Source organism: Staurois parvus, unplaced genomic scaffold (assembly GCF_062004578.1).
Source record: "Staurois parvus isolate SC_StPar_1 unplaced genomic scaffold, SC_StPar_1.0 ptg003134l, whole genome shotgun sequence".
In the NCBI taxonomy this organism is placed as follows: Eukaryota; Metazoa; Chordata; class Amphibia; order Anura; family Ranidae; genus Staurois; species Staurois parvus.
In genome coordinates this window covers 54,579-80,972 of record NW_028320930.1, presented here as the reverse complement: position 1 = coordinate 80,972, position 26,394 = coordinate 54,579, and the positions used below count along the sequence as shown (strand labels likewise).

General features: G+C 49.0%; 1 long non-coding RNA gene across 1 annotated transcript in view; it reads left to right on the top strand.

Moving 5' to 3' along the window:
- The first annotated feature begins 292 nt into the window (after positions 1–292).
- The window catches only part of LOC149428560 (uncharacterized), a 48,339-nt gene continuing 22,237 nt past the window's right edge, over positions 293–26,394 (top strand). The window contains exons 1-2 of the long non-coding RNA XR_016310715.1: positions 293–618; positions 1,165–1,272. This is a non-coding gene — a long non-coding RNA (uncharacterized LOC149428560). The remainder of the gene's footprint in view (positions 619–1,164; positions 1,273–26,394) is intronic.

Genomic DNA, 26,394 nt, shown 5'->3' with positions numbered 1-26,394 from the left:
GGGGGGGGCACAGTACGGGGGGGGAGGGCACAGTATGGGGGGGAGTCGGGAGGAGGGCACAGTACGGGGGGGGAGGAGGGCACAGTATGGGGGGGAGTCGGGAGGAGGGCACAGTACAGGGGGGGGCACAGTACGGGGGGGGCACAGTACGGGGGGAGTCAGGAGGGGTCAGGAGGGGACAGTACGGGGGGGGGCACAGTACGGGGGGGAGGAGGGCACAGTATGGGGGGGAGTCGGGGGGGGGGGGCACAGTACAGGGGGGGGGGGCACAGTACGGGGGGGGCACAGCACACCAGATGGTATTCCTGGTCCCTTCGCACACAATATTGTACTTTGCAGTGTTTGTTGTATAAAGTGATACAAAGTTTTTGTTTCTATTTCCTGTGATAATCGTTGGTCGTGTTTCTCATTGGCCGGCAGGCCGCGCTCCTCATTCAGCGCCCGCAGCGGACTGTCATTAGAGTGGTGGAGCGTCGGAGGTCATGTGTGCGTCCGATAAGAAGGGTGATATTGGAGGCCTCTCCTTGATGAAGACGTGATGAAAAGCGATCCGAGCCTCCATTAGATTCGTCTTATCACAAGCTTTGAACTCCAGGAAGGTTCAGCGGCACAGAGCAGGTAGGGAGCGCGGCACACCTGCACGCCATTCGTGTTCTGCAGCCTCCATCTGCGCTCTTTGTGTATTGTCCACGGGTGAATGACCCCCCCACCTCCTCCTCCTCCCCCACCCTGGATGGGGATCATGTTGCCGGATGGCCCCCAAGGCACAGAATGCAGTCAAATTGCGCTGATCAGCCAGAAAAGATGGCGGAATGCAGGAAGAGCGATTTCTGCTGTAGGGTGGAGTAAGTCCTTGATGACCTTGTTATATCGATGAAGGGGGGGGGGAGGCTTTATGGGGGAATCTGGTTACGAGATGGATTTGGGGTACTGGTCACCATTGTGGGATCATCCCTCCATACACCCCAAAATTCCCTATGAAATTAGACCCGATGAAGAGGACCTGTCATAGGTTTTCAGACATTTGGTATTTCCATTACTAAAGGTTGGGGATTGGACAAACGTCCTTCCAGCCCCTTCCCAGCATGGCCTCCAAGATCTTCTTGGCAGAGAATGCTGAGAGTTGTAGTTGCTGAGAATGACATCTCATCTCTCTCTCCATAGGAATGGCTGAGTAGACATGACCCACCCCTGCATTACCGACAACCAATCCAGAACCTGGATTTTGCCAGAGATGGAATCTGCCAAAGAAGGGTGCCCCCAGTGGCCAAGGTAGGAGCTGATTATGAATGATCATTCATATCGTTGCTGGATATCTGTGTTATACCCTAGCAGATCCATGATGGCTATTGGCGGGGACCAGTCTGTACTCAGTAGCTGGGTCACATGGGACCAGTCTGTACTCAGTAGCCGGGTCACATGGGACCAGTCTGTACTCAGTAGCCGGGTCACATGGGACCAGTCTGTACTCAGTAGCCGGGTCACATGGGACCAGTCTGTACTCAGTAGCCGGGTCACATGGGACCAGTCTGTACTCAGTAGCCGGGTCACATGGGACCAGTCTGTACTCAGTAGCCGGGTCACATGGGACCAGTCTGTACTCAGTAGCCGGGTCAAATGGGATTATTATGTACTCAGTAGCCGGGTCACTTGGGACCAGTCTGTACTCAGTAGCCGGGTCACATGGGACCAGTCTGTACTCAATTGTCGGGTGACTTGGGACTATTCAGTAATCAATACCCATGTCACGTGGGACTACTCTGTAATCCATAGCCGGGTCACTTCGGACTACTCTGTAGTCAATAGCCGGGTCACATGGGACTACTCTGTAATCAATAGCTGGGTCTCATGGGACTACTCTGTAATCAATAGCTTGGTCACTTGGGACTACTCTGTAGTCAATAGCCAGGTCACGTGGGACTACTCTGTACTCAATAGCCGGGTCACGTGGGACTACTCTGTACTCAATAGCCGGGTCACGTGGGACTACTCTGTACTCAATAGCCGGGTCACGTGGGACTACTCTGTACTCAATAGCCGGGTCACGTGGGACTACTCTGTACTCACGTGGGACTACTCTGTACTCAATAGCCGGGTCACGTGGGACTACTCTGTACTCAATAGCCAAGTCACGTGGGACTACTCTGTACTCAATAGCCGGGTCACGTGGGACTACTCTGTACTCAATAGCCGGGTCACGTGGGACTACTCTGTACTCATTAGTTGCTCATGCCCCCATACAATATACAGTATGAACAGATCTGTGCTGTGTACTCTGCCTGCTGCTCCTTGTCATATGCCATGTCATCTCTCCGTGGTCCCCTCTGGGTCTTCTTAGCCTTCAGTCACCTCTGAGCTTCTCAGACCCGTCTATACATCATCAGACCATCGAGTGATGGCTGACAAGGCGTGGGGATGGGGGGTGGCAAAAGCCCTCTCTGTTCTATCTATATCTATATATATATGATGCATCCTTCAATGTCCGTCTATGTGAGATGTGAACTTTCAGGAGTCCTGGCGGTGATGAGGCTCTGTGAAGATGGAACTGGTGTAGATGGCTCTGTGTAGATGGCTCTGTGTAGATGGCTCTGTGTAGATGCCGTTGGTGTAGATGCCGTTGGTGTAGATGGCGTTGGTGTAGATGGCGTTGGTGTAGATGGAACTGGTGTAGATGGCTCTGTGTAGATGGCTCTGTGTAGAAGGCGTTGGTGTAGATGGCTCTGTGAAGATGGAACTGGTGTAGATGGCTCTGTGTAGATGGCTCTGTGTAGAAGGCGTTGGTGTAGATGGCGTTGGTGTAGATGGCGTTGGTGTAGATGGCGTTGGTGTAGATGGCGTTGGTGTAGATGGCTCTGTGTAGATGGCGTTGGTGTAGATGGCGTTGGTGTAGATGGCGTTGGTGTAGATGGCTCTGTGTAGATGGCGTTGGTGTAGATGGCGTTGGTGTAGATGGCGTTGGTGTAGATGGCGTTGGTGTAGACGGCTCTGTGTAGATGGTGTTGGTGTAGATGGCGTTGGTGTAGATGGCGTTGGTGTAGATGGCTCTTTGTAGATGGCGTTGATGTAGATGGCTCTGTGTAGATGGCGTTGATGTAGATGGCTCTGTGTAGATGGCGTTGATGTAGATGGCGCTGTTGTAGATGGCGCTGTTGTAGATGGCGCTGGTGTAGATGGCTCTGTGTAGATGGCACTGGTGTAGATGGCACTGGTGTAGATGGCACTGGTGTAGATGGCTCTGTGTAGATGGCGTTGGTGTAGATGGCGTTGGTGTAGATGGCGTTGGTGTAGATGGCGCTGGTGTAGATGGCGTTGGTGTAGATGGCGTTGGTGTAGATGGCGTTGGTGTAGATGGCGTTGGTGTAGATGGCGTTGGTGTAGATGGCGTTGGTGTAGATGGCTCTGTGTAGATGGCTCTGTGTAGATGGCGTTGGTGTAGATGGCGTTGGTGTAGATGGCGTTGGTGTAGATGGCGTTGGTGTAGATGGCTCTGTGTAGATGGCGTTGGTGTAGATGGCTCTGTGTAGATGGCGTTGGTGTAGATGGCTCTGTGTAGATGGCGTTGGTGTAGATGGCTCTGTGTAGATAGCTCTGTGTAGATGGCGTTGGTGTAGATGGCTCTGTGTAGATGGCTCTGTGTAGATGGCGTTGGTGTAGATGGCTGTGTAGATGGCTCTGTGTAGATGGCTCTGTGTAGATGGCGTTGATGTAGATGGCTCTGGTGTAGATGGCGTTGGTGTAGATGGCGTTGGTGTAGATGGCGTTGGTGTAGATGGCGTTGGTGTAGATGGCGTTGGTGTAGATGGCTCTGGTGTAGATGGCTCTGGTGTAGATGGCTCTGGTGTAGATGGCTCTGGTGTAGATGGCTCTGGTGTAGATGGCTCTGGTGTAGATGGCTCTGGTGTAGATGGCGTTGGTGTAGATGGCGTTGGTGTAGATGGCGTTGGTGTAGATGGCGTTGGTGTAGATGGCGTTGGTGTAGATGGCGTTGGTGTAGATGGCGTTGGCGTAGATGGCGTTGGCCTAGATGGCGTTGGCGTAGATGGCTCTGGTGTAGATGGCTCTGTGTAGATGGCTCTGTGTAGATGGCTCTGGTGTAGATGGCTCTGTGTAGATGGCTCTGTGTGGATGGCGTTGGCCTAGATGGCTCTGTGTAGATGGCGATGGCGTTGGTGTAGATGGCGTTGGTGTAGATGGCGTTGGTGTAGATGGCGTTGGTGTAGATGGCTCTGTGTAGATGGCATTGGTGTAGATGGCTCTGAGTAGATGGCGTTGGTGTAGATGGCTCTGTGTAGATGGCTCTGTGTAGATGGCTCTGTGTAGATGGCGTTGATGTAGATGGCGTTGGTATAGATGGCGTTGGTGTAGATGGCGTTGGTGTAGATGGCGTTGGTGTAGATGGCTCTGTGTAGATGGCTCTGTGTAGATGGCGTTGGTGTAGATGGCGTTGGTGTAGATGGCGTTGGTGTAGATGGCGTTGGTGTAGATGGCTCTGTGTAGATGGCTCTGTGTAGATGGCTCTGTGTAGATGGCGTTGATGTAGATGGCGTTGGTGTAGATGGCTCTGGTGTAGATGGCGTTGGTGTAGATGGCGTTGGTGTAGATGGCTCTGTGTAGATGGCGTTGGCCTAGATGGCTCTGTGTAGATGGCGTTGGCCTAGATGGCGTTGGCGTAGATGGCGTTGGCCTAGATGGCTCTGTGTAGATGGCTCTGTGTAGATGGCGTTGGCGTAGATGGCGTTGGTGTAGATGGCTCTGTGTAGATGGCTCTGTGTAGATGGCGTTGGTGTAGATGGCGTTGGTGTAGATGGCGTTGGTGTAGATGGCTCTTTGTAGATGGCGTTGATGTAGATGGCTCTGTGTAGATGGCGTTGATGTAGATGGCGTTGGTGTAGATGGCGCTGGTGTAGATGGCGCTGGTGTAGATGGCGCTGGTGTAGATGGCTCTGGTGTAGATGGCTCTGTTGTAGATGGCTCTGTGTAGATGGCGTTGGTGTAGATGGCGTTGGTGTAGATGGCGCTGGTGTAGATGGCGCTGGTGTAGATGGCGCTGGTGTAGATGGCGCTGGTGTAGATGGCGTTGGTGTAGATGGCGTTGGTGTAGATGGCGTTGGTGTAGATGGCGTTGGTGTAGATGGCGTTGGTGTAGATGGCGTTGGTGTAGATGGCTCTGTGTAGATGGCGTTGGTGTAGATGGCTCTGTGTAGATGGCGTTGGTGTAGATGGCGTTGGTGTAGATGGCTCTGTGTAGATGGCGTTGGTGTAGATGGCGTTGGTGTAGATGGCGTTGGTGTAGATGGCGTTGGTGTAGATGGCGTTGGTGTAGATGGCGTTGGTGTAGATGGCGTTGGTGTAGATGGCGTTGGTGTAGATGGCTCTGTGTAGATGGCGTTGGTGTAGATGGCGCTGGTGTAGATGGCGTTGGTGTAGATGGCGTTGGTGTAGATGGCGTTGGTGTAGATGGCGTTGGTGTAGATGGCTCTGTGTAGATGGCTCTGTGTAGATGGCTCTGTGTAGATGGCGTTGGTGTAGATGGCGTTGGTGTAGATGGCGTTGGTGTAGATGGCGTTGGTGTAGATGGCGTTGGTGTAGATGGCTCTGTGTAGATGGCGTTGGTGTAGATGGCTCTGTGTAGATGGCGTTGGTGTAGATGGCTCTGTGTAGATGGCGTTGGTGTAGATGGCTCTGTGTAGATAGCTCTGTGTAGATAGCTCTGTGTAGATGGCGTTGGTGTAGATGGCTCTGTGTAGATGGCTCTGTGTAGATGGCGTTGGTGTAGATGGCGTTGGTGTAGATGGCTGTGTAGATGGCTCTGTGTAGATGGCTCTGTGTAGATGGCGTTGATGTAGATGGCTCTGGTGTAGATGGCGTTGGTGTAGATGGCGTTGGTGTAGATGGCTCTGTGTAGATGGTGTTGGTGTAGATGGCTCTGGTGTAGATGGCTCTGGTGTAGATGGCTCTGGTGTAGATGGCTCTGGTGTAGATGGCTCTGGTGTAGATGGCTCTGTGTAGATGGCTCTGGTGTAGATGGCTCTGGTGTAGATGGCTCTGTGTAGATGGCGTTGGTGTAGATGGCGTTGGTGTAGATGGCGTTGGTGTAGATGGCGTTGGTGTAGATGGCGTTGGCGTAGATGGCGTTGGCCTAGATGGCGTTGGCGTAGATGGCTCTGGTGTAGATGGCTCTGTGTAGATGGCTCTGTGTAGATGGCTCTGGTGTAGATGGCTCTGTGTAGATGGCTCTGTGTAGATGGCTCTGTGTGGATGGCGTTGGCCTAGATGGCTCTGTGTAGATGGCAATGGCGTTGGTGTAGATGGCGTTGGTGTAGATGGCGTTGGTGTAGATGGCGTTGGTGTAGATGGCTCTGTGTAGATGGCATTGGTGTAGATGGCTCTGTGTAGATGGCGTTGGTGTAGATGGCGTTGGTGTAGATGGCGTTGGTGTAGATGGCGTTGGTGTAGATGGCTCTGTGTAGATGGCATTGGTGTAGATGGCTCTGAGTAGATGGCGTTGGTGTAGATGGCTCTGTGTAGATGGCTCTGTGTAGATGGCTCTGTGTAGATGGCGTTGATGTAGATGGCGTTGGTATAGATGGCGTTGGTGTAGATGGCGTTGGTGTAGATGGCTCTGTGTAGATGGCTCTGTGTAGATGGCGTTGGTGTAGATGGCGTTGGTGTAGATGGCGTTGGTGTAGATGGCGTTGGTGTAGATGGCTCTGTGTAGATGGCTCTGTGTAGATGGCTCTGATGTAGATGGCGTTGGTGTAGATGGCTCTGGTGTAGATGGCGTTGGTGTAGATGGCGTTGGTGTAGATGGCGTTGGTGTAGATGGCGTTGGTGTAGATGGCTCTGTGTAGATGGCGTTGGCCTAGATGGCTCTGTGTAGATGGCGTTGGCCTAGATGGCGTTGGCGTAGATGGCGTTGGCCTAGATGGCTCTGTGTAGATGGCTCTGTGTAGATGGCGTTGGCGTAGATGGCGTTGGTGTAGATGGCTCTGTGTAGATGGCTCTGTGTAGATGGCGTTGGTGTAGATGGCGTTGGTGTAGATGGCGTTGGTGTAGATGGCTCTTTGTAGATGGCGTTGATGTAGATGGCTCTGTGTAGATGGCGTTGATGTAGATGGCGTTGGTGTAGATGGCGCTGGTGTAGATGGCGCTGGTGTAGATGGCGTTGGTGTAGATGGCGTTGGTGTAGATGGCGTTGGTGTAGATGGCGTTGGTGTAGATGGCTCTGTGTAGATGGCGTTGGTGTAGATGGCTCTGTGTAGATGGCGTTGGTGTAGATGGCTCTGTGTAGATGGCGTTGGTGTAGATGGCGTTGGTGTAGATGGCGTTGGTGTAGATGGCGTTGGTGTAGATGGCTCTGTGTAGATGGCGTTGGTGTAGATGGCGTTGGTGTAGATGGCGTTGGTGTAGATGGCGTTGGTGTAGATGGCGTTGGTGTAGATGGCGTTGGTGTAGATGGCGTTGGTGTAGATGGCTCTGTGTAGATGGCGTTGGTGTAGATGGCTCTGTGTAGATGGCGTTGGTGTAGATGGCGTTGGTGTAGATGGCTCTGTGTAGATAGCTCTGTGTAGATGGCGTTGGTGTAGATGGCTCTGTGTAGATGGCGTTGGTGTAGCTGGCTCTGTGTAGATGGCGTTGGTGTAGATGGCTGTGTAGATGGCTCTGTGTAGATGGCTCTGTGTAGATGGCGTTGATGTAGATGGCTCTGGTGTAGATGGCGTTGGTGTAGATGGCTCTGGTGTAGATGGCTCTGTGTAGATGGCGTTGGTGTAGATGGCGTTGGTGTAGATGGCGTTGGTGTAGATGGCTCTGGTGTAGATGGCTCTGGTGTAGATGGCTCTGGTGTAGATGGCTCTGTGTAGATGGCTCTGTGTAGATGGCGTTGGTGTAGATGGCTCTGTGTAGATGGCGTTGGTGTAGATGGCTCTGTGTAGATGGCGTTGGCGTAGATGGCGTTGGCCTAGATGGCTCTGTGTAGATGGCGTTGGCGTAGATGGCGTTGGCGTAGATGGCTCTGGTGTAGATGGCTCTGTGAAGATGGCTCTGTGTAGATGGCTCTGGTGTAGATGGCTCTGGTGTAGATGGCTCTGTGTAGATGGCTCTGTGTGGATGGCGTTGGCCTAGATGGCTCTGTGTAGATGGCGTTGGCGTAGATGGCTCTGTGTAGATGGCGTTGGTGTAGATGGCGTTGGTGTAGATGGCGTTGGTGTAGATGGCTCTGTGTAGATGGCGTTGGTGTAGATGGCTCTGTGTAGATGGAGTTGGTGTAGATGTCGTTGGTGTAGATGGCTCTGTGTAGATGGCGTTGGTGTAGATGGCTCTGAGTAGATGGCGTTGGTGTAGATGGCTCTGTGTAGATGGCTCTGTGTAGATGGCTCTGTGTAGATGGCGTTGATGTAGATGGCGTTGGTGTAGATGGCGTTGGTGTAGATGGCTCTGTGTAGATGGCTCTGTGTAGATGGCGTTGGTGTAGATGGCTCTGTGTAGATGGCTCTGTGTAGATGGCGTTGGTGTAGATGGCTCTGTGTAGATGGCGTTGGTGTAGATGGCTCTGTGTAGATGGCTCTGTGTAGATGGCGTTGGTGTAGATGGCTCTGGTGTAGATGGCTCTGGTGTAGATGGCTCTGTGTAGATGGCGTTGATGTAGATGGCTCTGGTGTAGATGGCTCTGTGTAGATGGCGTTGATGTAGATGGCGTTGGTGTAGATGGCTCTGGTGTAGATGGCTCTGTGTAGATGGCTCTGGTGTAGATGGCGTTGGTGTAGATGGCGTTGGTGTAGATGGCGTTGGTGTAGATGGCGTTGGTGTAGATGGCTCTGTGTAGATGGCGTTGGCCTAGATGGCTCTGTGTAGATGGCGTTGGCCTAGATGGCTCTGTGTAGATGGCGTTGGCCTAGATGGCGTTGGCGTAGATGGCTCTGTGTAGATGGCTCTGTGTAGATGGCATTGGCGTAGATGGCGTTGGTGTAGATGGCTCTGTGTAGATGGCGTTGGTGTAGATGGCGTTGGTGTAGATGGCGTTGGTGTAGATGGCGTTGGTGTAGATGGCGTTGGTGTAGATGGCTCTGTGTAGATGGCGTTGGTGTAGATGGCGTTGGTGTAGATGGCTCTGTGTAGATGGCGTTGGTGTAGATGGCGTTGGTGTAGATGGCGTTGGTGTAGATGGCGTTGGCCTAGATGGCTCTGTGTAGATGGCTCTGTGTAGATGGCGTTGGTGTAGATGGCTCTGTGTAGATGGCGTTGGTGTAGATGGCTCTGTGTAGATGGCGTTGGTGTAGATGGCTCTGTGTAGATGGCGTTGGTGTAGATGGCGTTGGTGTAGATGGCGTTGGTGTAGATGGCTCTGTGTAGATGGCTCTGTGTAGATGGCGTTGGTGTAGATGGCTCTGGTGTAGATGGCGTTGGTGTAGATGGCGTTGGTGTAGATGGCGTTGGTGTAGATGGCTCTGTGTAGATGGCGTTGGTGTAGATGGCGTTGGTGTAGATGGCGTTGGTGTAGATGGCGTTGGTGTAGATGGCTCTGTGTAGATGGCTCTGTGTAGATGGCGTTGGTGTAGATGGCGTTGGTGTAGATGGCTCTGTGTAGATGGCTCTGTGTAGATGGCTCTGTGTAGATGGCGTTGATGTAGATGGCGTTGATTTAGCAGCGCCGTCCTGCGCACTCCCCAGAGCGTCCTGGTGCCTCTGCCACGTCCTCATCTTTTCCGTCTTCCCCGGCAGAGTATCTGACAGCAATTACACGGGCAGATCCAGTGTGTGTCGTGTCTAATTTGTGACTGATGCGAGGGAAGGACACGCACACCCCCCCTCCCTCGCTGATTCCCGAATCCTTTCATATGCAGCCAAAAAATCTGAAGAGAGAAACAAGCGTTTATTGAATTTTTCTTACAATTAACATTCCTGGCGTGGTGAGCATTCCATCTTCAACATCACTACGGCCCAAGTCAGAGCTCCTCCGTGTCCCCAGCCGTACTGTCCATCCGACCCTCCTCACCTTCCCCATCTTCTCACAGTACACACGGTGAGCATGGAAACAGGTGAAGCGTGTCCTGGGCGCTGCTCCCTGAAAGGCAGATACCCTGAACCAAAGAGCTTACAATCCACGCACAGCGTCCGGTCAGGGACAGGTTATAGTGTGCCATCTAGATTACTCACCATGCAGTGTCCAAGGGTCACCCAAACACTCCGAATATAAAGGTCCATCCCAGGATCTAAGTGGTATTGGTCTGGGGTTCTGTTTATTAGTTGTTCCTCACTTATTACTGGTTGGTAGTTTCACCTAAAATAGATCCGTCTTATTCTGATACGTTTACTCCTGATGTGGACCCCGGATCTAGCACCACCTATGAGAAACGTGGGTTGGATATAGGTTGTCTATCTGGTAGTAGGACTGGGTGGTGTATGGGTTGTCTGTCTGGTGGTAGGACTGGGTGGTGTATGGGTTGTCTATCTGTGGAAGGACTGGGTGGTGTATGGGTTGTGTATCTGGTGGTAGGACTGGGTGGTGTATGGGTTGTCTATCTGTGGTAGGACTGGGTGGTGTATGGGTTGTCTATCTGGTGGTAGAACTGAGTGGTGTATGGGTTGAGTATTTGGTGGTAGGACTGGGTGGTGTATGGGTTGTGTATCTGGTGGTAGGGCTGGGTGGTGTATGGGTTGTCTATCTGTGGTAGGACTGGGTGGTGTATGGGTTGTCTATCTGGTGGTAGGACTGGGTGGTGTATGGGTTGTCTATCTGGTGATAGGTCTGGGTGGTATACGGGTTGTCTATCTGGTGGTAGGACTGCGTGGTGTATGGGTTGTTGATCTGGTGGTAGGACTGGGTGGTGTATGGGTTGTCTATCTGGTGGTAGGACTGGGTGGTGTATGGGTTGTCTATCTGGTGGTAGGACTGGGTGGTGTATGGGTTGTCTATCTGGTGGTAGGACTGGGTGGTGTATGGGTTGTCTATCTGGTGGTAGCACTGGGTGGTGTATGGGTTGTCTATCTGGTGGTAGCACTGGGTTGTACATAGCTTGTATATCTGGAAGTATGATTGGGCTTTATGTGGTTTGTCTCTCTGGTGGTAGGAGAGGGAAGGGGCAGTTTTTGTGGGTTGGGGCATTCAGTTGAGTGTCACACTAAATAATGGAGGACTCCAAGTTTGCCCCAAGGTGAGAATGGCATCTAAAGGGTTAACGAGGGAGTATGCACTTATCGGAGGGCCCCATTAGGTGATTCCTATGTTGGACACCTCCGTCTCTCAGAGGGTCTGAAGGTGCCCAGTAGAAGCTCTCCAAGCCGAGTTCAGCCAATCAAGTCCCGGTGAGTTCTCTGATATTCGCGGCCAGATGTCATCACCATACCTTTCCCTGAGAACCAAACCTGGAAGTGGCCTCCTGGCCGGTTGGCTGTCCCAGGTCTGCCCTGTCCCTGAGAACCAAACCTGGAAGTGGCCTCCTGGCCGGTTGGCTGTCCCAGGTCTGCCCGCGGACGGGGCCTCTTTGCCGCGGTCGTATATAAAACACGAGTGGCATTTGATGTTAATTCCGATAAGAGGTTTTTGCTCCATTTGCGGCGGGCAGATGAAAGGCAACGTTCCAGGCGGGGGTGTCATGAAGCCCTCCACAATTATACGCCTCGATTACGGCTGGCGGAGTAACCTTCAGCGCTGAAATCCCCTCGCCGAATACATTAGGTACAACAATGGATTCCAACATGAAAATGGATTTGAACTGTCAAAGAGGAGGAGGAGGACGAGCCAGAAAAGACTGTTTGGGGAAAGAAAAGAATTTTGCCGGCGCGCTAAATTAGAAGTGAATTTGACACATTTCAAAGGCTGCGCAAATAACAAATTTACATCAGAAACGCGCCGGCTTATGAAAAGGAAAAGATTTTACGACGTGTGGAAAACGTTTAATGGTGAGACGGTTCAGAGGTAGCGCAGCCCCTACTGCGAGAGCGCCGCATTTCCCCCCGCGGGAAGATTACATGGCGCTGACTCTGCAGATGTTAACCCTCCTCGTACCGCGGGGGGGGGGGGAGGGGTCTCAAAGACAATCCGAAGAGCAATGCTTCAAGGAGAACTCCGGGGAAAGGACAGCTTTCCAGTGTCAGCACCACGCTTGGCTTTCAGATGCCATAGATCCACAGGAGTGTCCGGGTTACAAAGACGCAAACCAGCGCAGAATGTGTGATCTGAGTCAAAAGCAGGCCCACCCAAGCTGGCCAACCACCTGGGTGAGTTTTAGGTGGGCCGCACTGTCAGAGGTCTCAGATTTTATTTTTGAGGACGGCGCCATCATTGTTCCAACATCATCCAGGGTCACCATCTACTTCCTGGACTGACAGATGACACAACTGTGTAAATCCTGGTGTCTCTGTGGTCCTTGTTCACAAATGTTTGACACAGATCAGCCCCTGCTGCAGCCTCTCACCTTGTGACTTTCTATGAAGTTACAATGTACAGTCTGAGCACTGGGGGAGGGGAGACTGAGGAAATGCCTCCTCCTCCTCCTACAAAGTTACAATGTACAGTCTGATCACTGGGGGGGGGTGAGGAAATGCTGCCTCCTCCTTCTACAAAGTTACAATGTACAGTCTGATCACTTGGGGGAGGGGAGACTGAGGAAATGCTGCCTCCTCCTTCTACAAAGTACAGTCTGATCACCGGGGGAGGGGAGACTGATGAAATGCGTCCTCCTCCTTCTACAAAGTTACAATGTACAGTCTGATCACTGGGGGGAGGAGAGACTGAGGAAATGCCTCCTCCTACCTGCAGCAGACTGATGACATCATCTCAGCATAGACACAGTCACTGATTGGAGCTCGAGGTCAGCTTTATGTTGGACAGTCATTGTGTTTATGTATACAATGGCAAGTCAGGGATTTATTCCTAGAGACTTCTGGGTACCGATAGGTCCGCCCCCTTGAGGTGACAACATCACAGCCATGATGACGTCCTCTCTGTCTGGTAAGAGGCTTCGATTTGCACCATGATTGTGGTCCTCGTAGCCTCCACCCGGATCTGTCATAAACCTGCATTAAAGTGGGGAGGATGGCGACCCAACAGACAAGTCACTTTGGTATTGGTTGTACCGGAGATGAGGGACCTGTTAGTGGGCAGTGATCCATAGACCACATGACTTGGGATGGGAGCAAGTCTTCAATGAAAGCCCACCAGGGTCCTAATCTGGGCCAATGGTGGTCCAGTGTGACTTCTGTTGCTTGGATCAGATAGTGGTTTAGTGTGACCTTTATTGGTGGGATCAGATGGTGGTCATGTGTGACCTCTATTGGTTGGATCAGACGGTGCTCCAGTGTGACCTCTATTGGTTGGATCAGATAGTGCTCCAGTGTGACCTCTATTGGTTGGATCAGATGGTGGTCCAGTGTGACCTCTATTGGTTGGATCAGATGGTGGTCCAGTGTGACCTCTATTGGTTGGATCAAATGGTGCTCCGATGTGATCTTTATTGGTTGGATCAGATGGTGCTCCGATGTGATCTTTATTGGTTGGATCAGATGGTGCTCCAGTGTGACCTCTATTGGTTGTATCAGATGGTGCTCCAGTGTGACCTCTATTGGTTGGATCAGATGGTGGTCCAAGGTGACCTCTATTGGTTGTATCAGATGGTGCTCCAGTGTGACCTCTATTGGTTGGATCAGATGGTGCTCCAGTGTGACCTCTATTGGTTGTATCAGATGGTGCTCCAGTGTGACCTCTATTGGTTGGATCAGATGGTGCTCCAGTGTGACCTCTATTGGTTGTATCAGATGGTGCTCCAGTGTGACCTCTATTGGTTGGATCAGATGGTGGTCCAGTGTGACCTCTTGGTTGGATCAGATGGTGCTCCAGTGTGACCTTAGGGTGTTCCAGTGTGACCTCTATTGGTTGGATCAGATGGTGCTCCAGTGTGACCTCTATTGGTTGGATCAGATGGTGTTCCAGTGTGACCTCTGTTGGTTGGATCAGATGGTGATCCAGTGTGACCTCTATTGGTTGGATCAGATGGTGGTCCAGTGTGACCTCTGTTGGTTGGATCAGATGGTGTTCCAGTGTGACCTCTGTTGGTTGGATCACATGGTGCAATGTGTATGGAGCAGTGGCAATCGAGTGTCCCCTGGGAATTAAACAATCAAGAAGGGTATAGCTTCATCACAATTGTTTTCTTTGTGCCAAAACCGTCCATGTGAGGCTCCACACTTCTCCTCCATCGATCATGTGACTCGAAGGCTGGGGTATGGGGGGGTCATTAGCTCAGGAGACATTGTCAGACTCTTTGGACCGTCTGAGGTCTTTCACAGACTACTGGAGTGTGAAGGGGATTCCCCATGACGTACGGCTAAACTAGAGGTTTCCCTCGCTGGTCCAGTGCTCTCCTCCAATCAGCCCTCTGGCCCATTGGGTAAACGCCCGAATCGCCCAGGAGCCGGAAAATGATTTCCTATTCGGATTACTGCAGCCAGAACAAACAAGGAGTTCAGGCAGTTAATTATGTTTTGTATACTCGTCTGATTCTGCTCTCTTCATCTGTACACCTTTAGAAAAAAATCCCCTCCCCCCCACCGTCCACATTGAACGCGACAGTCTCCTGACTGCAGAAACATCTGTGAGAACGCGGCTCGACAGCAAACTAACAACCGCTGGGCCGCTATCACAGCCGGGCCTTTCATGTGGCTGCGCCACGTAATGATGTTAGGATCTAATCAGCCTTCAATGTCGGCCTCTCCCTGTGAGCGCAGCGGCGGCCCATCGGCGGGGAACCCTTTGACGTTTATTATAAACAAACTCTGCCAAGGTCTGCCGCAGCAAAATAATACCATTCCCGCGCTAAAACCATCAAATTACCGCGACGCGGGCCTGTCCGCTGCCACGCACAAGAATAATACGATTCCCCGCGCTAAAACCATCAAATTACCGCGACGCGGGCCCGTCCGCCGCCACGCACAAGAATAATACGATTCCCCGCGCTAAAACCATCAAATTACCACAACGCGGGCCTGTCCGCTGCCACGCACAAGAATAATACCATTCCCCGCGCTAAAACCATCAAATTACCGCGACGCGGGCCCGTCCGCCGCCACGCACAAGAATAATACGATTCCCCGCGCTAAAACCATCAAATTACCACAACGCGGGCCTGTCCGCTGCCACGCACAAGAATAATACCATTCCCCGCGATAAAACCATCAAATTACCGCGACGCGGGCCCGTCCGCTGCCACGCACAAGAATAATACCATTCCCCGCGCTAAAACCATCAAATTACCGCGACGCGGGCCTGTCCGCTGCCACGCACAAGAATAATACCATTCCCCGCGCTAAAACCATCAAATTACCGCGACGCGGGCCTGTCCGCCGCCACGCACAAGAATAATACCATTCCCCGCGCTAAAACCATCAAATTACCACGACGCGGGCCTGTCCGCCGCCACATACAAGAATAATACGATTCCCCGCGCTAAAACCATCAAATTACCACGACGCGGGCCCGTCCGCCGCCACGTACAAGAATAATACGATTCCCCGCGCTAAAACCATCAAATTACCGCAACGCGGGCCCGTCCGCCGCCACGCACAAGAATAATACGATTCCCCGCGCTAAAACCATCAAATTACCGCAACGCGGGCCCGTCCGCCACCTCGCACAAAAATATAACTCGGATTATCGTATTCAAAGAACCGTCACCGCGCCTTCCGAAGACGAAGATCCAACTGACTATTATATATTGACTGATACAATTCTATACAAATATCATACATTGTTACTGCCGCTCCTTCATCGATCGACTTTATTGTCCTTACACTTCGCGTATCCTCCTCATACCTCGCGTATCCTCCTCATACCTCGCGTATCCTCCTCATACCTCCTGTATCCTCCTCATACCTCCTGTATCCTCCTCATACCTCGCGTATCCTCCTCATACCTCCTGTATCCTCCTCATACCTCCTCATACCTCCTGTATCCTCCTCATACCTCCTGTATCCTCCTCATACCTCCTGTATCCTCCTCATACCTCGCGTATCCTCCTCATACCTCGCGTATCCTCCTCATACCTCGCGTATCCTCCTCATACCTCGCGTATCCTCCTCATACCTCGCGTATCCTCCTCATACCTCGCGTATCCTCCTCATACCTCCTGTATCCTCCTCATACCTCCTGTATCCTCCTCATACCTCGCGTATCCTCCTCATACCTCCTGTATCCTCCTCATACCTCCTGTATCCTCCTCATACCTCCTGTATCCTCCTCATACCTCCTGTATCCTCCTCATACCTCGCGTATCCTCCTCATACCTCGCGTATCCTCCTCATACCTCCTGTATCCTCCTCATACCTCCTGTATCCTCCTCATACCTCCTGTATCCTCCTCATACCTCGCGTATCCTCCTCATACCTCCTGTATCCTCCTCATACCTCCTGTATCCTCCTCATACCTCCTGTATCCTCCTCATACCTCCTGTATCCTCCTCATACCTCGCGTATCCTCCTCATACCTCGCGTATCCTCCTCATACCTCGCGTATCCTCCTCATACCTCGCGTATCCTCCTCATACCTCGCGTATCCTCCTCATACCTCCTGTATCCTCCTCATACCTCCTGTATCCTCCTCATACCTCGCGTATCCTCCTCATACCTCGCGTATCCTCCTCATACCTCGCGTATCCTCCTCATACCTCCTGTATCCTCCTCATACCTCGCGTATCCTCCTCATACCTCGCGTATCCTCCTCATACCTCGCGTATCCTCCTCATACCTCGCGTATCCTCCTCATACCTCGCGTATCCTCCTCATACCTCCTGTATCCTCCTCATACCTCCTGTATCCTCCTCATACCTCCTGTATCCTCCTCATACCTCGCGTATCCTCCTCATACCTCGCGTATCCTCCTCATACCTCCTGTATCCTCCTCATACCTCGCGTATCCTCCTCATACCTCGCGTATCCTCCTCATACCTCCTGTATCCTCCTCATACCTCCTGTATCCTCCTCATACCTCGCGTATCCTCCTCATACCTCGCGTATCCTCCTCATACCTCACGTATCCTCCTCATACCTCCTGTATCCTCCTCATACCTCCTGTATCCTCCTCATATCTCCTGTATCCTCCTCATACCTCCTGTATCCTCCTCATACCTCCTGTATCCTCCTCATACCTCCTGTATCCTCCTCATACCTCGCGTATCCTCCTCATACCTCCTGTATCCTCCTCATACCTCGCGTATCCTCCTCATACCTCGCGTATCCTCCTCATACCTCGCGTATCCTCCTCATACCTCGCGTATCCTCCTCATACCTCCTGTATCCTCCTCATACCTCGCGTATCCTCCTCATACCTCGCGTATCCTCCTCATACCTCCTATATCCTCCTCATACCTCCTGTATCCTCCTCATACCTCGCGTATCCTCCTCATACCTCGCGTATCCTCCTCATACCTCGCGTATCCTCCTCATACCTCGCGTATCCTCCTCATACCTCCTGTATCCTCCTCATACCTCCTGTATCCTCCTCATACCTCCTGTATCCTCCTCATACCTCGTGTATCCTCCTCATACCTCGCGTATCCTCCTCATACCTCGCGTATCCTCCTCATACCTCGCGTATCCTCCTCATACCTCGCGTATCCTCCTCATACCTCGCGTATCCTCCTCATACCTCCTGTATCCTCCTCATACCTCCTGTATCCTCCTCATACCTCCTGTATCCTCCTCATACCTCCTGTATCCTCCTCATACCTCCTGTATCCTCCTCATACCTCGCGTATCCTCCTCATACCTCGCGTATCCTCCTCATACCTCGCGTATCCTCCTCATACCTCCTGTATCCTCCTCATACCTCCTGTATCCTCCTCATACCTCCTGTATCCTCCTCATACCTCCTGTATCCTCCTCATACCTCCTGTATCCTCCTCATACCTCCTGTATCCTCCTCATACCTCGCGTATCCTCCTCATACCTCGCGTATCCTCCTCATACCTCCTGTATCCTCCTCATACCTCCTGTATCCTCCTCATACCTCCTGTATCCTCCTCATACCTCGCGTATCCTCCTCATACCTCGCGTATCCTCCTCATACCTCGCGTATCCTCCTCATACCTCGCGTATCCTCCTCATACCTCGCGTATCCTCCTCATACCTCCTGTATCCTCCTCATACCTCCTGTATCCTCCTCATACCTCGCGTATCCTCCTCATACCTCCTGTATCCTCCTCATACCTCCTGTATCCTCCTCATACCTCGCGTATCCTCCTCATACCTCCTGTATCCTCCTCATACCTCCTGTATCCTCCTCATACCTCGCGTATCCTCCTCATACCTCCTGTATCCTCCTCATACCTCGCGTATCCTCCTCATACCTCCTGTATCCTCCTCATACCTCCTGTATCCTCCTCATACCTCCTGTATCCTCCTCATACCTCGCGTATCCTCCTCATACCTCGCGTATCCTCCTCATACCTCCTGTATCCTCCTCATACCTCCTGTATCCTCCTCATACCTCGCGTATCCTCCTCATACCTCCTGTATCCTCCTCATACCTCCTGTATCCTCCTCATACCTCGCGTATCCTCCTCATACCTCGCGTATCCTCCTCATACCTCGCGTATCCTCCTCATACCTCCTGTATCCTCCTCATACCTCGCGTATCCTCCTCATACCTCGCGTATCCTCCTCATACCTCCTGTATCCTCCTCATACCTCCTGTATCCTCCTCATACCTCGCGTATCCTCCTCATACCTCGCGTATCCTCCTCATACCTCGCGTATCCTCCTCATACCTCGCGTATCCTCCTCATACCTCCTGTATCCTCCTCATACCTCCTGTATCCTCCTCATATCTCCTGTATCCTCCTCATACCTCCTGTATCCTCCTCATACCTCCTGTATCCTCCTCATACCTCGCGTATCCTCCTCATACCTCCTGTATCCTCCTCATACCTCGCGTATCCTCCTCATACCTCGCGTATCCTCCTCATACCTCGCGTATCCTCCTCATACCTCGCGTATCCTCCTCATACCTCCTGTATCCTCCTCATACCTCCTGTATCCTCCTCATACCTCCTGTATCCTCCTCATACCTCGCGTATCCTCCTCATACCTCGCGTATCCTCCTCATACCTCCTGTATCCTCCTCATACCTCCTGTATCCTCCTCATACCTCCTGTATCCTCCTCATACCTCGCGTATCCTCCTCATACCTCGCGTATCCTCCTCATACCTCGCGTATCCTCCTCATACCTCGCGTATCCTCCTCATACCTCGCGTATCCTCCTCATACCTCGCGTATCCTCCTCATACCTCGCGTATCCTCCTCATACCTCCTGTATCCTCCTCATACCTCCTGTATCCTCCTCATACCTCCTGTATCCTCCTCATACCTCCTGTATCCTCCTCATAGCTCGCGTATCCTCCTCATACCTCGCGTATCCTCCTCATACCTCCTGTATCCTCCTCATACCTCCTGTATCCTCCTCATACCTCCTGTATCCTCCTCATACCTCCTGTATCCTCCTCATACCTCCTGTATCCTCCTCATACCTCCTGTATCCTCCTCATACCTCGCGTATCCTCCTCATACCTCGCGTATCCTCCTCATACCTCCTGTATCCTCCTCATACCTCCTGTATCCTCCTCATACCTCGCGTATCCTCCTCATACCTCGCGTATCAACTTATTCTTCGTGTATCCTCCTCATATTTTATGTATTGTCTATGTTCTTTTAATCTCCTATTTGTACGTTGTGTATCAATTTTTCTATTTGATGTATCCTCTATATACTTATGTACCAACTTATACGCCACGTATCTTCTTTATACTTTTTGTATTGTCTGTATACTTTATATATCATCCTTATACTTTATGTATCCATTTTTATACTTGATGTGTCGTCTTTATACTTTGTTTCACCTTTACACCTTTTATGCCATCTTTATACTTTGTTTATTCATTTGAATACTTTATCATCTTTATATATGTTGTCTTCATACTTTATGTATCGATGTTTAGATTCTATGATACTTTATGTATCGATGTTTAGATTCTATGATACTTTATGTATCGATGTTTAGATTCTATGATACTTTTATGTATCGATGTTTAGATTGTATACTTTATGTATCGATGTTTAGATTGTATACTTTATGTATCGATGTTTAGATTGTATACTTTATGTATCGATGTTTAGATTGTATACTTTATGTATCGATGTTTAGATTGTATACTTTATGTATCGATGTTTAGATTCTATGATACTTTATGTATCGATGTTTAGATTCTATGATACTTTATGTATCGATGTTTAGATTGTATACTTTATGTATCGATGTTTAGATTCTATGATACTTTATGTATCGATGTTTAGATTCTATGATACTTTTATGTATCGATGTTTAGATTCTATGATACTTTATGTATCGATGTTTAGATTCTATACTTTATGTATCGATGTTTAGATTGTATGATACTTTATGTATCGATGTTTAGGTTCTATGATACTTTATGTATCGATGTTTAGATTCTATGATACTTTATGTATCGATGTTTAGATTCTATGATACTTTATGTATCGATGTTTAGATTCTATGATACTTTATGTATCGATGTTTAGATTCTATGATACTTTATGTATCGATGTTTAGATTGTATGATACTTTATGTATCGATGTTTAGATTCTATGATACTTTATGTATCGATGTTTAGATTGTATGATACTTTATGTATCGATGTTTAGATTGTATGATACTTTATGTATCGATGTTTAGATTCTATGATACTTTATGTATCGATGTTTAGATTCTATGATACTTTATGTATCGATGTTTAGATTCTATGATACTTTATGTATCGATGTTTAGATTCTATGATACTTTATGTATCGATGTTTAGATTGTATGATACTTTATGTATCGATGTTTAGATTCTATGATACTTTATGTATCGATGTTTAGATTCTATGATACTTTATGTATCGATGTTTAGATTCTGTACTTTATGTATCGATGTTTAGATTCTATGATACTTTATGTATCGATGTTTAGATTGTATGATACTTTATGTATCGATGTTTAGGTTCTATGATACTTTATGTATCGATGTTTAGGTTCTATGATACTTTATGTATCGATGTTTAGGTTCTATGATACTTTATGTATCGATGTTTAGGTTCTATGATACTTTATGTATCGATGTTTAGATTGTATACTTTATGTATCGATGTTTAGATTCTATGATACTTTATGTATCGATGTTTAGATTCTATGATACTTTATGTATCGATGTTTAGATTGTATACTTTATGTATCGATGTTTAGATTCTATGATACTTTATGTATCGATGTTTAGATTCTATGATACTTTTATGTATCGATGTTTAGATTCTATGATACTTTTATGTATCGATGTTTAGATTTTATGATACTTTATGTATCGATGTTTAGATTCTATACTTTATGTATCGATGTTTAGATTCTATGATACTTTATGTATCGATGTTTAGATTCTATACTTTATGTATCGATGTTTAGATTGTATGATACTTTATGTATCGATGTTTAGGTTCTATGATACTTTATGTATCGATGTTTAGATTCTATGATACTTTATGTATCGATGTTTAGATTCTATGATACTTTATGTATCGATGTTTAGATTCTATGATACTTTATGTATCGATGTTTAGATTCTATGATACTTTATGTATCGATGTTTAGATTCTATGATACTTTATGTATCGATGTTTAGATTCTATGATACTTTATGTATCGATGTTTAGATTCTATGATACTTTATGTATCGATGTTTAGATTCTATGATACTTTATGTATCGATGTTTAGATTCTATGATACTTTATGTATCGATGTTTAGATTCTATGATACTTTATGTATCGATGTTTAGATTCTATGATACTTTATGTATCGATGTTTAGATTCTATACTTTATGTATCGATGTTTAGATTGTATGATACTTTATGTATCGATGTTTAGGTTCTATGATACTTTATGTATCGATGTTTAGATTCTATACTTTATGTATCGATGTTTAGATTGTATGATACTTTATGTATCGATGTTTAGATTGTATGATACTTTATGTATCGATGTTTAGATTCTATGATACTTTATGTATCGATGTTTAGATTCTATGATACTTTATGTATCGATGTTTAGATTCTATACTTTATGTATCGATGTTTAGATTGTATGATACTTTATGTATCGATGTTTAGATTGTATGATACTTTATGTATCGATGTTTAGATTCTATGATACTTTATGTATCGATGTTTAGATTCTATGATACTTTATGTATCGATGTTTAGATTCTATGATACTTTATGTATCGATGTTTAGATTCTATGATACTTTATGTATCGATGTTTAGATTCTATGATACTTTATGTATCGATGTTTAGATTCTATGATACTTTATGTATCGATGTTTAGATTCTATACTTTATGTATCGATGTTTAGATTGTATGATACTTTATGTATCGATGTTTAGATTCTATGATACTTTATGTATCGATGTTTAGATTCTATGATACTTTTATGTATCGATGTTTAGATTCTATGATACTTTTATGTATCGATGTTTAGATTCTATGATACTTTATGTATCGATGTTTAGATTCTCTGATACTTTATGTATCGATGTTTAGATTCTATGATACTTTTATGTATCGATGTTTAGATTCTATGATACTTTATGTATCGATGTTTAGATTCTATGATACTTTATGTATCGATGTTTAGATTCTATGATACTTTATGTATCGATGTTTAGATTGTATGATACTTTATGTATCGATGTTTAGATTCTATGATACTTTATGTATCGATGTTTAGATTCTATGATACTTTATGTATCGATGTTTAGATTTTATGATACTTTATGTATCGATGTTTAGATTCTATGATACTTTATGTATCGATGTTTAGATTCTATGATACTTTATGTATCGATGTTTAGATTCTATGATACTTTATGTATCGATGTTTAGATTCTATGATACTTTATGTATCGATGTTTAGATTCTATGATACTTTATGTATCGATGTTTAGATTCTATACTTTATGTATCGATGTTTAGATTGTATGTATTGTCTTCATACTTTATGTATCATCTTTTATTTCTTCAATTGTAACAGTTTATGTGGCACCTTAGTTCAGTCAGGAAGGCCAATCGGTATTGCGATTTATGGCGATTTATCTTCAGCCATCAGATTCTTTTAGTATCTGTGTTTTGCGCATCTTACGCTCTCTCTGTGAAAACCCCCAAATCGTAGGGTAGTAGTATATCCGTAAAATATATGTATTGATTTGTTCGCCGGTCACACGTTTGCCATTGTCTGCTGTGCGCCCATTTTTTGTTGCGGTAAATCTGTTTATTTTGCGACAGACGCGGGATATCTGTCCTTCCGGAGGTGTTGGGTCAACCGATAGCATCCAGCGCAAAGCCAAGACACGGCTAATCTCCCCAAGCTTTCTAGACGCACGCCAAGCCGGCGCCGCGTCCTTTAATCGGATTTTCCAGGACCCAGGGTCTTGTTTAATTGGATCTAGAAGTTTAAACTTCACTACAAAGATAACCTGAGCCGCAGATTTCGCTTCGACATTTTTTTTTTCTCTTTCTTTTCCCCGGTAAAGAGATAGCGGAATTGCCTGGTTCCCCTCGCTGCGCCGTGTGGGGCTGGCGGCGGCGGCAATGGCGGCGGAGGGGTTAAAAGATGAGCCATCACTGCTGTGAAATTCTTTAAAGAAGAAAATTGTCCCCAAGCAAAAAATCCAGCACAGAAGGGGGACTCGCCCCCAGGAAAACACAGGCGTTTGAAGTGGGACCCCCAGTTGTGTGAATTCTTTGAAGGGATCTTCTTGTCTTCTTAATGCCGAGGCTTTGATGTGCCGCAGAAGAACACTTTGTAATTATGAGCAGTTTTTTTTTTTTTAATAGATATAAAGAAAATATATAAAGCCGGGTATCCAGAAATGAGCCGCGCCATTGTTCCGTGGATGCGCGGCAAAGCGTCAGGACGGCTACCTCGACGGTCAGTGGCTGGATTCTATATGGGACATTACGGTCTCCCTAGGATGGGGGGGTCCCGTGCACAACTGACGTCTGGGGACCCCATAGAATACAGGCAAGTCTCACTTTTCAGCCTCCATTAGCCTAACATGGCTGCTAAGATCTGGCCACTCAATGTGGCTCCATAATGCCCAACAGACGGGGGATGGTGGCCCAGGTTGGTTGTGTTGGCTGTAGGTCACGTTGATGGGTGCCCACCCTGGTAGGCCTTATCCAGATGGACGTATATATTCTATAGGCCCTCTAGGCAGCTGCCTTGGGTAGGGTCATTTAAAGGGGCAGCGTGGCCATGGTGGTCCGACTCATATACAGAGTGTCTCCGCTGCCTTCTGTGTGAGGCCAGGACCAGAAATTGTATTGTCCATGGAGGGTGGAGAACAGATTCTACCATTCATGACACCAGCAAGTGGAGGTGTCAGGATGAAGTGAGCTCACATCCTGCATTGGTGTCTTCTCTCTGGAGACCACGGCCTTCCCATCCAGATTCCTAATCCAATCTCACAACAAATTCCAGATCAAGAAGGCAAAAATCATGGAACTAGGCATGGTGGCCTGGTACTGTTCCTGAGCACGCTTCCTGCACTCACACTGTGCGTGTCCCGAGCACGCTTCCTGCACTCCCACTGTGCGTGTCCCGAGCACGCTTCCTGCGCTCACACTGTGCGTGTCCCGAGCACGCTGCCTGCGCTCCCACTGTGCGTGTCCCGAGCACGCTTCCTGCACTCCCACTGTGCGTGTCCCGAGCACGCTTCCTGCACTCACACTGTGCGTGTCCCGAGCACGCTGCCTGCGCTCCCACTGTGCGTGTCCCGAGCACGCTACCTGCGCTCACACTGTGCGTGTCCCGAGCACGCTTCCTGCACTCACACTGTGCGTGTCCCGAGCACGCTTCCTGCACTCACACTGTGCGTGTCCCGAGCACACTTCTTCATCTGTGCACCCCTCTGTCCAAGTATACCGCATCCACAGCCACCCCTCTGTCCAAGTATACCGCATCCACAGCCACCCCTCTGTCCAAGTATACCACGTCCACTGCCACCCCTCTGTCCAAGTATACCATGTCCACAGCCACCCCTCTGTCCAAGTATACCATGTCCACAGCCACCCCTCTGTCCAAGTATACCACATCCACTGCCACCCCTCTGTCCAAGTATACCGCATCCACAGCCACCCCTCTGTCCAAGAATACCACGTCCACCGCCACCCCTCTGTCCAAGTATACCACGTCCACCGCCACCCCTCTGTCCAAGTATAACGCATCCACCGCCACCCCTCTGTCCAAGTATACAACGTCCACTGCCACCCCTCTGTCCAAGTATACCGCATCCACAGCCACCCCTCTGTCCAAGTATACCACGTCCACCGCCACCCCTCTGTCCAAGTATACCACGTCCACCGCCACCCCTCTGTCCAAGTATACCGCATCCACCGCCACCCCTGTGTCCAAGTATACCACGTCCACCGCCACCCCTCTGTCCAAGTATACCACAGCCACCCCTCTGTCCAAGTATACCACAGCCACCCCTCTGTCCAAGTATACCGCATCCACAGCCACCCCTCTGTCCAAGTATACCGCATCCACAGCCACCCCTCTGTCCAAGTATACCACGTCCACTGCCACCCCTCTGTCCAAGAATACCACGTCCACCGCCACTCCTCTGTCCAAGTATACCGCATCCACCGCCACCCCTCTGTCCAAGTATACCACGTCCACCGCCACCCCTCTGTCCAAGTATACCGCATCTACAGCCACCCCTCTGTCCAAGTATACCACATCCACCGCCACCCCTCTGTCCAAGTATACCACGTCCACCGCCACCCCTCTGTCCAAGTATACCGCATCCACCGCCACCCCTGTGTCCAAGTATACCACGTCCACCGCCACCCCTCTGTCCAAGTATACCACAGCCACCCCTCTGTCCAAGTATACCACAGCCACCCCTCTGTCCAAGTATACCACAGCCACCCCTCTGTCCAAGTATACCGCATCCACAGCCACCCCTCTGTCCAAGTATACCGCATCCAAAGCCACCCCTCTGTCCAATTATACCACGTCCACCGCCACCCCTCTGTCCAAGTATACCACGTCCACCGCCACCCCTCTGTCCAAGTATACCACGTCCATCGCCACCCCTCTGTCCAAGTATACCATGTCCACATCCACCCCTCTGTCCAAGTATACCACGTCCACCACCACCCCTGTGTCCAAGTATACCACGTCCACCGCCACCCCTCTGTCCAAGTATACCACGTCCACCGCCACCCCTCTGTCCAAGTATACCGCATCCACCGCCACCCCTGTGTCCAAGTATACCATGTCCACCGCCA